This window comes from Narcine bancroftii, chromosome 1 (genome assembly GCF_036971445.1).
Source record: "Narcine bancroftii isolate sNarBan1 chromosome 1, sNarBan1.hap1, whole genome shotgun sequence".
Taxonomy (NCBI): domain Eukaryota; kingdom Metazoa; phylum Chordata; class Chondrichthyes; order Torpediniformes; family Narcinidae; genus Narcine; species Narcine bancroftii.
The window spans coordinates 420,992,452-421,005,586 of NC_091469.1; the positions used below are offsets into that span (position 1 = coordinate 420,992,452).

Sequence of the window (13,135 nt, forward strand, 5' to 3'; positions counted from 1 at the left end):
AACAATGATTGGTGGAGTTCTGGAGCAGAAGATGGAAGGAAGTTGGTGTCTGCTAGCTTTCTTCAGCAAATATCTGCCACCCCCTGAGCTAAAGTATAGTGCTTTCAACAGAGAGTTACTGGTGCTGTACTTAGCCATCTGCCACTTCTAGTACTTCATAGAGGGAAGGGCTTTCATGGACCACAAGCCACTAACGTTTGCCCTGGACAAAATCTCCGACCCTTGGTCAGCCCGTCAGCAGAGATACTTGTCTTACCTCTCGGAATACACCACCGACGTAAGGCACATCTCGGGAAAAGACAACGTGGTCGTGGACACCTTGTCGAAACAGAGCATCCACTCTGGCAAACGGACTGGACTTCGTAACTTTGGCAGGGGCACAGCAGCAGGAAGATGAGCTACCTCAGTATAGGACTGCCATCACACGGCTGCAGCTTTAGGAAATCCCAGTCGGCACAGGTAACACTACCCTCCTGTGCAACGTGACCACTGGGCAAGTTCGACCTATCATTCCAACTTGCATGGAGGCAACGAGTTTTCTACTCCATCCACGGGCTGGCACATCCATCAATCAGGATCACGGTCTGGTTGGTGGCCAGCAAGTACGCGTGGCATGGGTTGCAGAAACAAATCAGCGGGTGGACCAAGATGTGCATGCAGTGCCAAAGAGCCAAGGTACAGCGGCACACCAAAGTCCCCCTACAGCCTTTCGAGCCAACGAAACAAAGGTTTAAGCACATTCACGTGGAAACAAAGGTTTAAGCACATCTCACAGGGTTTCCACTACCTGTTCATGGTGGTCGACTGTTTCATCCGGTGCCCAGAAGCAATCCCCCTGGCCGACACATCCACCAGGTCCTGCGCTCATCTCGTCCTGGGTAGCAAGGTTTGGGCGACCATGCCACATAACCCCGACAGAGGTGCACAATTTATCTCCAGCATGTGGACTGATGTTGCCAACCTGTGGGGAGCTCAGCTACACCACACGACAGCATACCAGTCTAAAGAACTGATTGAGCGCTTCCACAGCCACCTCAAGGCCGCCCTTATGACCGGACTCAAGGGCCGCAACAGGATGGGCACTGCTGGGGATTTGTACAGCCCCAAAGGAAGACCTCCACACATTCTCTGCCGAGCTCGTCTATGGAACTCCACTTGTGGTCCCCGGGGATTTTGTCTCACCAGCCAGATGTCAACAAGAGGGTACAACCACCTTCCTGGACAGGCTGCGGGAAAAGGTCGGTGACCTGGCTCCGATCCCACCCTCCAGACATGGGCAAGCCAAGTTCAACATCCCTAAAGTACTCCAAGACTGTGAGTATGTGTTCGTGCGCAAGGAGCCACACCTTCCACCGCTACAGAAGCTTTATGAAGGCTCCTTCTGAGTCATCCAGAACAATGGGCCCACCTTCGAACTGGACATCGACAGCAAACCAGAGGTCTTCACCATAGACAGGCTCAAGCTGGCACACATGGACCTGACACAACATGTTCTGACACCAGCACCCTGATGCAGAGGCAGACTGTGATAGTACAGATTCTATCACCAATGTGTATATGTACAGATTGAAGTGTAGGATGACTGTGATTGGCTGAGAGCGTAGCCACACCTACTGCCAAGTCTTAAAGGATTGCTCCTAGCCAGACCAGGTCATTCTGGACTGGTTGACCTACTTGTGATATGCTCCAGTCTTTTAGTTAATAAAAGCCTTGGTTTGGATCAACAAGTCTTTGGTTCTTTCGACACGCTCTACAATTTTATTAACTAAAAATTTTTGAAGGGATGGAGCGTATGCTACGGCTGGAACACCTCGACATCGACCCACAGTCAGCTACAGCCTCGAATGACTTTAAGCACTGGGTGAGATGCTTCGAAACATACTTACAGCTATAACCCACGCGGTAATAGGCAAGTCGAAAGAGAGAATGCCACCGTCTGGAAAGCGATTACGCTTGCCCTCCGGTCCAAAGGTCTCCTCACCTCTTGCTGTCAGGACGTGCTCTCTAGTGTCCTACACTCCATCTGCTCCCTCCTATGCACTGCAACCAATGCCACCCCCCATGAAAGATTATTCTCTTTCCTGAGGAAATCCGCATCGGGAACGACCATACCGGCGTGGCTCACTGTTCCCGGTCCGGTCCTCTTACGATGCCACACCTGATACTCAAAGAACGACCCCTTGGTTGACTGAGTGACTCTGCTCCATGTGAACCCGCATGATGCCTACGTTGAGTACCCGGACGGGCGGGAGGGCACAGTATCGGTAAGAGTCCTAGCCCAAGCTGGATCAGGCGCAGCAGTGCCTTTAATCCAACCTCCCCTATTCCTTCTCCCCCAGGTCATGTGTTTGAACAGAGGGACCAGCACCACCCCACCAGCTCAGGCCATACTGTCAACAACACCATTGTGGAATTGAGCGAAGCAGTGGCCACACCCTATGAGCCTGCCAGCTACATGACTCCGGCGACCCCAATCCCGGCACCACGGCGGTCACGCCGGATGGTCAGGCCCCCTGACTGGTACAGCCCCTAACCTCCATCCACCCTAGGGTCAGTTCTCAAAGAAAGGATAAATGTGATAGTACAGATTCTATCACTAATGTGTATATGTACAGATTGTAGTGTAGGATGACTGTGATTGGCTGAGATCGTAGCCACAGCTACTTGCAGGTCTTAAAGGATTGCTCTTAGCCAGACCAGGTCATTCTGGACTGGTCGACTGTCTTGTGATATGCTCCAGTCTTTTTGGTTAATAAAAGCCTTGGTTTGGATCAACAAGACTTTGATTCTTTCAACGTGCTCTCCACAGACCACCAAAGACATTGGGGACTGCATCAAAGGACACTATGAATTGTACCACCAGTTCTGGGGAGGGGGGAAGGGTCATGTGGCGGCCCGCCACCACAGAGATCGAGCTGGCCCATCGCTCAGCGCGCGTGTGGTAGCAAACAGCAGCATAACACACTGTAACACGCCCCTTCACACAGCAAACCAACATGGTTGAAAGCTAGAGCAGTACAAGACCAGCAGCCCTAAAATGGCATTGGCCAAGCTGCCCAGCTAACAGATCAATAACAGATTGGGGAAGAAGGGTATTCACATGCAAGAATGTTCCTGCCACTATTGTTATTCATGCAGCTGATGTCAGCCAATCAAACAAATGGCAGGAACACCAAATGTATAAAAGGTGCCTTTCCAGGCTCAATACATCTTGGAGCTTAACCTCCCACACTGTGAGTGTGTGTGTTTCATTGTAGCAGTGGGCTATATTTTGATGTTTATTTAGATCAGTAATTCCTAAAATAGGTCGTGGAAAGATCCAAAGGGTGGTGAGGAAAAAGGAGTCAATGAGGAAAAAGGTTGGGGGGTGGGGTGGAGGTTCCCGAATGTTTGTTTGTATCTTGGTTATGTGGTCTGGGATATTGGGCCCCAAAATTCCCAGCCAGGAAATGATTGGTGAATGAATCTCCCTTAAGATCTGGCCGCAATCCTTCTGCAGTGGAGTGTACCATTGCCTTACACTGGTCCAGCCTTTCTGACACTGGAGCTCCACCACTGCTTCGAGGCCCTAGAGGAGGTGCCAAAGGGGGATGGCCCAACCCGTGCCTTTTGCAGACAGTTCCCATTTCCATTCCTTAACTTCCCTGCACAATGCTCCTGCCAGATACAGGGCAACAGTGACTATCACACTGATACAGTCCTTAGTTAGCCCTACATTCTTTACTACCTTCTGGGCCCGAGCACGCATGGCCCTCTCCCAGTACTCCAGCCCTTTCAGCAGTATCCCTTTCTATCTTACCAACTGCTGGACATATTAAAGGCGTCATCTTTATTTATTGTTCATACCATGCTCACACGGTAAAGACTAGGACCATGGAGCATATTTACATAAATATAGGTTAGAATAGGAGTTCAACACATTAAAAATATTAAGACTTGTACATTAACAGTCCACGGTACCCTATCCCCAAATGCTTCTGGGAGTTCAGGCGTTTGATGGATTGGGGGAAAAAGCTCTGGCACAATCTGGATGTGAGGATCTGAGTGCTGCAGTACTTTCTACCAGATGGAAGAAGGGAGAACCGTTTACTTGAGGGGTGTATGGAGTGCTTCACAATGTTTATTGCCTTTTGCCTGCATCAAGTATTGTAGATGTCCTTCATGGTAGGAAGAGAGCTGGTAATGATCTTTTCTGCTGATTTCACTATCCTCTGCAGGATCTCGTGGTCTAAGGAAGTACATCTTCCAAACCAGGCGGCCATCCAGTTGGTCAGGATTCTCTCGACACATCTTCTGTAGCATGTAGTGAGGGTGGGAGATGAACTTTTCTCAGCCTTCGCAGGAAGTAGAGGTGCTGCTGGATTTTCTGACTATGGAGCCTGTGTAAAGGGATCATGTGAGGTTCTCTTCGAAGGAACTTGATACTCCTGACGACCTGTACGGTGGAACCATCAATGGTCAGTGGAGCATGGTTGCTCCCCCCCCCCCCCCAAAGTCTTTTTGAAGTCAACAACCATCTCTTTTGTTTTATTAACATTCAGATACAGGTTGTTTGATGTACGCTAGTCCATTAGTGACTGCACTTCATCTCTTTATACTGACTCGTCATTCTTACTGATAAGGCCCATCACGGTTGTGTCATTGGCAAACTTGATGTGGTTCCAGCTGTGTTTAACTGCACAGTTATGGGTGAACAGCAGTAGACTCACCACACAGCCCTGGTGGTAGTGGTGGGGAGGGGGGTGGGGTGGTGGTCCTCATTGTGATGGTCTTGGAGATGCTGTTACCAATCCAGACTGTCTGAGGTCTCCCTGACGGAAAGTCAAGAATCCAATTGCAAAGGGATGTGTTTAAACTTCCTTATCAAGTACTGAGATATGATTGTGTTGAATGCTGAGGTGAAGTCAATAAACAGCATTTGAACATACGAGTCTTTGTTTTCCAGGCAGGTGAGGGCTAGGTGGAGGCAGTGGCAATGGCATCATCCTTAGAGTAGTTGGGTCTGTATGCGAACTGCAGGGGGTCTAATGATGGGGCAGCAGGAGCTTGATATGCCCCATGATGAGCCTCGTAAAGCACTTCATGATGATTGGTGTGAGTGCAATAGGATGGTAGTCATCGAGACAGGACACAGCCGACTTCTTCGGCACAGGGACAATAGTGGCGACTTGGATCTTATGGACCACAGCACTTCTCAGGGAGATGTTAAAGATCTCAGTGAGGACATCTGCTAGCTGAGCCACACATTCCCGGAACACTCTTCCGGGAATGTTACCCAATCCAGCAGCTTTCTGCAGGTTGACCTTGCTCAGCTCTATCTTCACATTGGCCACTGCAAGATACATCACCTGATCATTTGGAGGAGAGGCAATCTTATTCGCTGCAATGTTGTTTTTCGCCTCAAAGAGCACGTAGAAGTTGTTCAGTCCATTTCGGAGGGAGGCATCACCAGCACAGACAGATGGTGTAGTCCTGTGGTTGGTGATGTCTTCAATGCCCTTCCACAAACGTCACTTGTTCTTGCTGTCCAAGAAATGACTGTGAATGCGCTGGGCATGCACACACTTTGGTTCCCTCATGGACAGTTTGGAACTTGCAATAGCTAGGGCTACCTTGTTGTCTGTTCTGAAGGAGGCTTCTCAGTTCCTGAGCTGCAATTGCACCTCCGTTGTCCTCTATGGCTTCTGATTGGAATGAGGTATGATGGCCTTGGGCACAGTATCGTCGTCCGAACACTTACTGATGTAGCTGGTTACTGATGCTGTATACTCCTCCAGATTGATGCAGTCACCACTGGTTGGTGCTTCCTTGAATGTGATCCAGTCAGTGTGCTCAAAGCAATCTTGAAGTACATGAATAGCCCCCACACATTCCCCTTCAGATAAGCAAGGTGGTGGAAACCAGATGTCCTTCCACTGTGGCAGTAATGTGAAACACTTGGGGGACTCATGGTCATGGACGCGCTCATTTTCTCCAGTAACTGGGGCCATGTCACTAAGGGCCCTAATCACATCCTCTACCATACACCACTCTGCCCGTAACTGTAAATCCCACTGCAGTAAGGAGGGGCCCGTCACCCAGACAGCAGCTTCTTCCCAGACCCATAGGGATTTGTTACCTTCCATGGGCTCACATCTGCAGGCCGATTTTCATGGCTCCCTGACTGGATAATCCACCCAGATACCTGCTTCCGATGGGGTAGGCTCACGCTGGTATCAAACGCGTCCCAGATCTTGAGCAGCCATGTGGCCACAGCTCAAACTACCGTACATTGACAAGCCTGCACGTTAGTTGTGTGCCTTTATTCTCTCTGGTCCAGGTTTCCCATCGGGAAGCAACACTGCAGCAGTATTTACACCTCAAATTTTAACTGAGGGATCTTGTGTTCTTTTCATCATAGGGCTTTGTGTCGGTGCTGCAGGATGACTGTCAGCAGCCAAAGGATCCCTCTATGGCTCCCCTTACATCCCTTGAACTTCGATTATTTGAGGAGGTTCACAAGATGGTGGCAAATCTCCTTCTCTTACAAGTCCGCACTATCTGACCATTCCATCGGGTTGCTATGCTGCTCCATCACGCTGGCCAGACTGCCGAACCCAGCAGTAGCTTTGATCAACCACGTTACTCTGTCCTTGTACATGTAGGGGCCTTCATTTTAGCCTTTTGCCATTGGGAACATTGCTCCCACCCAATTTCCTGGTTGATTTTCAATGAACCATTCTCCTACCAATCTGTGGTAGGAAAACAAGTTGGAAGGTTTCAAATAGTGACAATTCTCGCTACATGTCAGTACGAAATGGTGAACTTTATTTACATATAACATCAATATATAACAGGAGACACAAATACACCCACATGCAAACCAGTAATGTTCTGATTCAAGTTTGCGAAACAATACCGATGTTAATTTGTGGGTTCATACAATCAGTACCAACCACCTGTAACATGAAAAGCAGGCATGGCACACCAATTTAACAAGGTGATGTTATCTATCTACAAGATACAAAGGCAAGACACAATAGTTGTTGTTTTAAATTTGCAGTAGACCCAAGATCGTGTTATATGGCAAGCTCTCCACTGGCCACCGAGACAGAGGTGCACCAAAGAAGAGGTACAAGGACTGCCTAAAGAAATCTCTTGGTGCCTGCCACATTGACCACCGCCAGTGGGCTGATACCGCCTCAAACCGCGCATCTTGGCGCCTCACAGTTTGGCGGGCAGCAACCTTCTTTGAAGAAGACCGCAGAGCCCACCTCACTGACAAAAGACAAAGGAGGAAAAGCCCAACACCCAACCCCAACCCACCAATTTTCCCTTGCAACCGCTGCAACCCTTTCTGCCTGTCCCGCATCGGACTCGTCAGCCACAAACGAGCCTGCAGCTGACGTGGACATTACCCCTCCATTAATCTTCGTCCGTGAAGCCAAGCCAAAGAAGAAAGAAAGAGACTTAATCCCAAGAAAGGTTAGGGTTCGGGCTACTCCTTCTATTCATTCCACTGCTAATTAGGCCCAGGGTCCAATATGATTAACCAGTCCTAATCCAATGCTTTTTTTTGTGCAACCATGCTGCTATTGCTTTACTGTAAGTGGATTGATTTACACTGCACAGTGAAGTTGACAGTGGAATTGATGGAAAGCGATCACTCTCTGTGGCCTCCCCTGTTTATACTGTAGATGTATTTAAAATCTCAGATACAAGTATTGAGCTCATTTTTAATATAATTCTTGGATATGTCATCTATGGAAAGTTTATAAAGACTAACAGCATGAAAACAACAATTCAGCATCTAACTTAACAATGGGAATAGTTTGTGTTTGCAGTCGTTAGTGTTATGCTTCAAATTATGTAAGGAATAACATTTTTCCTGAGGTGGTGACAGTAGCTCAACACTTTGGCATTTCAGTAAATAGTTTTTCTTCAGTGACTATTAATTTCGTGTTTGATTTTGTTTCCGACTTCCACATCCTGATCATTAGCACTTCTCCATTTTTGTTCATGACAGAAATGTTTCTCCTCGCATCTACCTTGTATCTTTTCCCAGAAACTTTAAATTTGTGGTCACTGGTCTCATCTTCCTCTCTAAGCTGGTAATGACCTTGAACAACTTTTTATCAAATCTCTCCTTGGCCTTCTTTTCTCCAAAGGGAACAAACAGCCCCAATCTCTCAAGTGTAACTTTCTGTTTGGAGTTCCTCAAATGTCGAATCATTTAAATAAAATTTTTCTGTATGTTTTCCATGTCCTTCATATTCTTCCTCAAGTGAGGTGACCAGAAATCAATTTGCTGCTTCATTTGCGATCCAAATTGTTTATCCAGGTTGAACAGGGTTGCTTCAGTGCTTACTTGTATGTAATGGGATTGCCTATTTTGAGAGAATAGTTCCTAAACAATTTATTGACTGTAATTTGAAAGAATTGTTTTCCCCACTAAATGCAGTATTTTGTGAAAGAATATGTATATCACTTTGACTTCAGGATTTTGGAAGCTACTGCAGAGGCAGAGGAAACCATTGATGGTCATAAATGCTTGAAACTGACAATATTAGATATTTACTGCAGCCAAGTATGCTGGTTGGAGGTGGTCTGAATGCTCACCACCGCAATTGATTGTTTTTTTTTCCTCCTCTTGCTTCACTTTGATTTGCTTTTATGGATCATTCATCAACATCACTACTTCAGTTAGTAATTAAATTTTGTTGCAACTTTTTTTCATGCATACAGGAGTACATGGATGATGCTTTTTCTATAGATGTCTTTCATTTTCAGTTGGTGGCTGAAAATTCACTCCTGCCTACTGCAATTTAATTAAATTGCAACCTAGATCTTAGACCATCTTTTCTGCTGCTGTTCTGCACTACAGATCTGGATGCAGTGGATAGTAGTACTTCTTTTTCTTCTTCTTCTTTGGCTTGGCTTCGCGGACGAAGATTTATGGAGGGGGTAAAAAGTCCACGTCAGCTGCAGGCTCGTTTGTGGCTGACAAGTCCGATGCGGGACAGGCAGACACGGTTGCAGCGGCTGCAGGGGAAAATTGGTTGGTTGGGGTTGGGTGTTGGGTTTTTCCTCCATTGCCTTTTGTCAGTGAGGTGGGCTCTGCGGTCTTCTTCAAAGGAGGTTGCTGCCCGCCAAACTGTGAGGTGCCAAGATGCACGGTTTGAGGCGATATCAGCCCACTGGCGGTGGTCAATGTGGCAGGCACCAAGAGATTTCTTTAGGCAGTCCTTGTACCTTTTCTTTGGTGCACCTCTGTCACGGTGGCCAGTGGAGAGCTCGCCATATAACACGATCTTGGGAAGGCGATGGTCCTCCATTCTGGAGACGTGACCCACCCAGCGCAGCTGGATCTTCAGCATCGTGGACTCGATGCTGTCGACCTCTGCCATCTCGAGTACTTCGACGTTAGGGATGAAAGCGCTCCAATGGATGTTGAGGATGGAGCGGAGACAACGCTGGTGGAAGCGTTCTAGAATAGTAGTACAATTATGTGTTAACTGCTTGAGGATTTGGCTGGTTTATATTTGCAAGGCACAGATGCACTGATATATTGGTAATATGATGGTATTGCAAGGATCACCAAATGTCCATGTGATAAAATCACTGCTGCAGCTGTGGTTAGACATGACCTGCCATGTACAAAGCCATATTAAATATTTTTAATCACTCCCTTTCCATCCAAATACAGAAGAAATTCTCTGCTATCCGGAATTCAACAACCAGCAACCCAAACAACTGGCAAAAAATTGAGGAAATAAATGCATTTTAAAAAATTTAATAAAAGTTTAAAATTGTGTTAGTAAATGTTCTCTGAAGCATCACACAAATGCTTGGTGAAGATTGGAGCAAATATTCAGACAGCAGAGTGCCCTGTTGAGTCCCACTCACAGCAGCTGTTTGAACAAAATTTGAATAAAGTTGCATTTGAATAAGATGACGGTATCCAGGATGAAGAACCAGCCGAATCTGTTCACTGCTGGGGTGACTCTCCCAAAGTCTATCCTTGTCTTACATTGTAAGAGTATTTACCTTCATTAGTATCAACTATATTAGTAAGGCTTTATCTGTAAACTTTGGGGAGTGGGGTTATTTATGACAGCGGCATGGTTAGTACAGCGGTTAGCGCAATGCTGTTACAGCGCCAGAGGCTGGGGTTTGAATTTAAATTTTGTAAATTACGGGAATGTTACATAATTAAAGACAACAATACTGATTTTCTTTCAAATTACTGTACATTTTGTACTGCCTTTTGTCTTTTTAAAACTGTTTATTCTTAATGCAGGTGTATTAGTTAGAAAATGTGTGTCACAAACAACTGGAAAATTTTCACATCTGGCAACTATCTCATTTGTTCCTTGCTGTCCATGCCTGCTATACACATCCTTTTTCTTAACCAGAGCCTTGAAAACCAAGGTTTCTTGTGCCTGTTTTGCCTTGATTTTAATTCTGACAGAAATATACAAACTCGGTATTCTCAAAACTTCACCTTTTGAAGGCCTCCCACTTACCAAGCACACTTACCAAAATAGCCTGTCCCAATCCACCCTTGCCAGATCCTTTCTTATATCATTAAAATTTACCTTTTTTCCTGTTTAGAATGCAATCAACCAAAGGACTAGACCCCTGCTTTTCCATAATTATTTTGAAACTAATGCACATAATCACTAGATTCAAAGTGTTCAAATTTTGTTTCCTAATCAAAGGCACAGTTGGCGTAGTGGTTAGTGCAATGCCTTTACAACACCAGTGATCGGGACTGGACATGGGTATGAATCCCATGCTGTCTGTACGTTCTCCCCGAGTCTGTGTGGGTTTTCTCTGGGAGCTCTAGTTTCCTCCCACCCTTCAAAAACATACTGAGGTGTAGATTAATGGGTTGTAAATTGGGCAGCAAGGACTCAGGGCTAAATTGGCTTGTTACAGTGCAGTATGTCTAAATTTTTTTTTTAATCCAGTATTGCACTCTTTCCTATTGGGACCACTGTATATTGATTAAGGAATCTTTCCTGAACACATTTAATAAATTCTAACCCACCCAGCCTTTTTACAGTATGGGAGTCCCAGTCAATATGTATAAAGTTAAAATTACCAACAACTACAACCTTCTGTTTCTTGTAACTGTTTGGTTCCTCTATAAATTTGTTCCTCCATTTCCTGCTTGCTATTGGGTGGTCTAGAATATAATTCCATCAATGTGGTCTGTGTTGACTGGCACTAATATAATCATCATCAACAGATAACAATGTCCATTAGAAATGCAGGACTTTTTCTTTTTTAGTTTGTACTTTGAACAATAAAAATAGCCATTTCTGGTCTCAGTCATTTCCTTTTGGCTGTTATGGAAGTATCCATTTTTTTATGACAGAGTCAAATATATATTATGAAGGATGCAAAAGACAATCTGAAATGATGAGCATTTGTACATTATATTTCATAGACCATAATTAAGTGTTAATAAGCTGATATTTTGGATATATTTTGCACTTTAAACCATGAGCTCTTCATAATTTTTTATAAGTGCTTGATCACGAGTTATTTGCAGTTATTAAAATGTTCGCATTTGATAAGCATTTGGTGCCAAGCTTAGGACAGTCAAGGTGGTAATGCTGCTGTATAAGAAGTGCTGCTGCTGGTGCCAATCTGGGAAGAGAGAGGAGCAGAGCCATGGCCTGTCAAGAGTCCTCCATTGTGTCCTGCAGTCTGGCTGTCCTGCGCAAGAGCCCTGTGAAGGCTTAACTTGCCTGTAAAGTGGGGCCATCTGCAGTTTTTTTTTTATTGATGTCCTTGGAGAGATAGAGGAACTAGTAGCTTGGTGCCTTTCCCTCAATATCAGCAAAACCAAAAGGTTGTAGACTTCCAAAGGAGGTTGAAGCTCACATCCTGGCCCACATCAATGGTGCTGAGTAGAGAGTAGAAGGCTTTAAGTTCATTAGGGATAGGCATCTCCAGTGAGTGGTCCTAGTCTATCCACATCAATGTAATGGTAACGACAGTGCAGCAGGGCCTCTACTTCTTTAGAAACCTGAGTAATTTAGGCATGTCACCAGCATACCTTTATAACTTTTACATGTGCACCATTGAAAGTATCTTCCAAGGGTTCATTAATGTGTGGTGGTGCTGGAACTGCTCTGCTCAGGACTTCAAGAAATTGCAGAGGGTTGTGAATATGACTCAGTTGACCATAAACATCCCTTCCCCTACTCTATTATTCCTGCTGCCATGGAAAATATTAAAAGACTCATCCACCCATGTCAATCTTTTTGCCCTACTCCCATTAGGAAGAAGATTCATGTGTGAGATTATGCATCACCAGGTTCAAGGACAGTTTCCTTTCTAAATGAACCCCAAAAAAGTTTACTTTGCCTTTACTCTGTACCAATTGATCTCTCTCTGTAACACTGTACTTTTACCACATATGCAAAAATAACCACCTGCAAAAATAACCTCTATTGCTGCATTTTGATACATATGACAATAAACTTAGACATGTAAGATTCATTTATTGTCATGTAATATTTTTAGAACACGTAATGTTCCACAAAATTGCATTCTGCCTGCCTTAAGGCAGACAAAGAGTCACCTGTAGTGTTGCCCAGCGCCCCATTCAATAAGAGAGAAAGAGAAGCAAAAGTGAATCCCTTCAATGAATGTCCATAGAATCGCCTCCAGTGCCTCTGCAGCTATGGAGACTCCTGTTTGATCCACTGGCAACCCAAGCTCCAGATCCAAACCTCTGACTCAATCAGGAAACTTTCAGTGCCCAAGGCCTCTCAGAAGCCTTTCTTGGCCGCAGCACCCTTTCAAATCCTGGTTCTGATATATGGTTCCCATGAGCCCACAGCCTGTATGGGTGTCTAAGCCGCTGAATCTTTGCTGGTCTGCCTGCTGAAATCACCATCCTATAGGGGCATCTCTTCTGCTTCCACTTCTCAACAGGAGATGTTCTTGTTTCTGGTGCCCTGTGCCAGTCCACTGCTTCCCTGGAGTCTGCAACCCCTTGAGACCGCTGCTAATTATAGGTGACACCATTTTAGGCACAGGCCTCCACAGTTGCAGGATTTTATATAAAAGTACAGTTAGCTCTTTAGCAAGCTATTTAACCTGTATAGAGCCATCAGCATTCTGAACGGGTGGTTGA

The 13,135-nt window shown here is 45.5% G+C and overlaps 1 protein-coding gene and 1 long non-coding RNA gene across 3 annotated transcripts in view; one reads left to right on the forward strand and one right to left on the reverse strand.

Annotated features, from left to right (window-relative positions):
• Positions 1–13,135, forward strand: part of LOC138751599 (3-hydroxyisobutyrate dehydrogenase, mitochondrial-like) — a 126,399-nt gene that overhangs the window by 26,703 nt on the left and 86,561 nt on the right. The window lies entirely within an intron of this gene.
• LOC138751601 (uncharacterized) overlaps positions 1–13,135 on the reverse strand; it is a 35,662-nt gene that overhangs the window by 21,600 nt on the left and 927 nt on the right. The window lies entirely within an intron of this gene.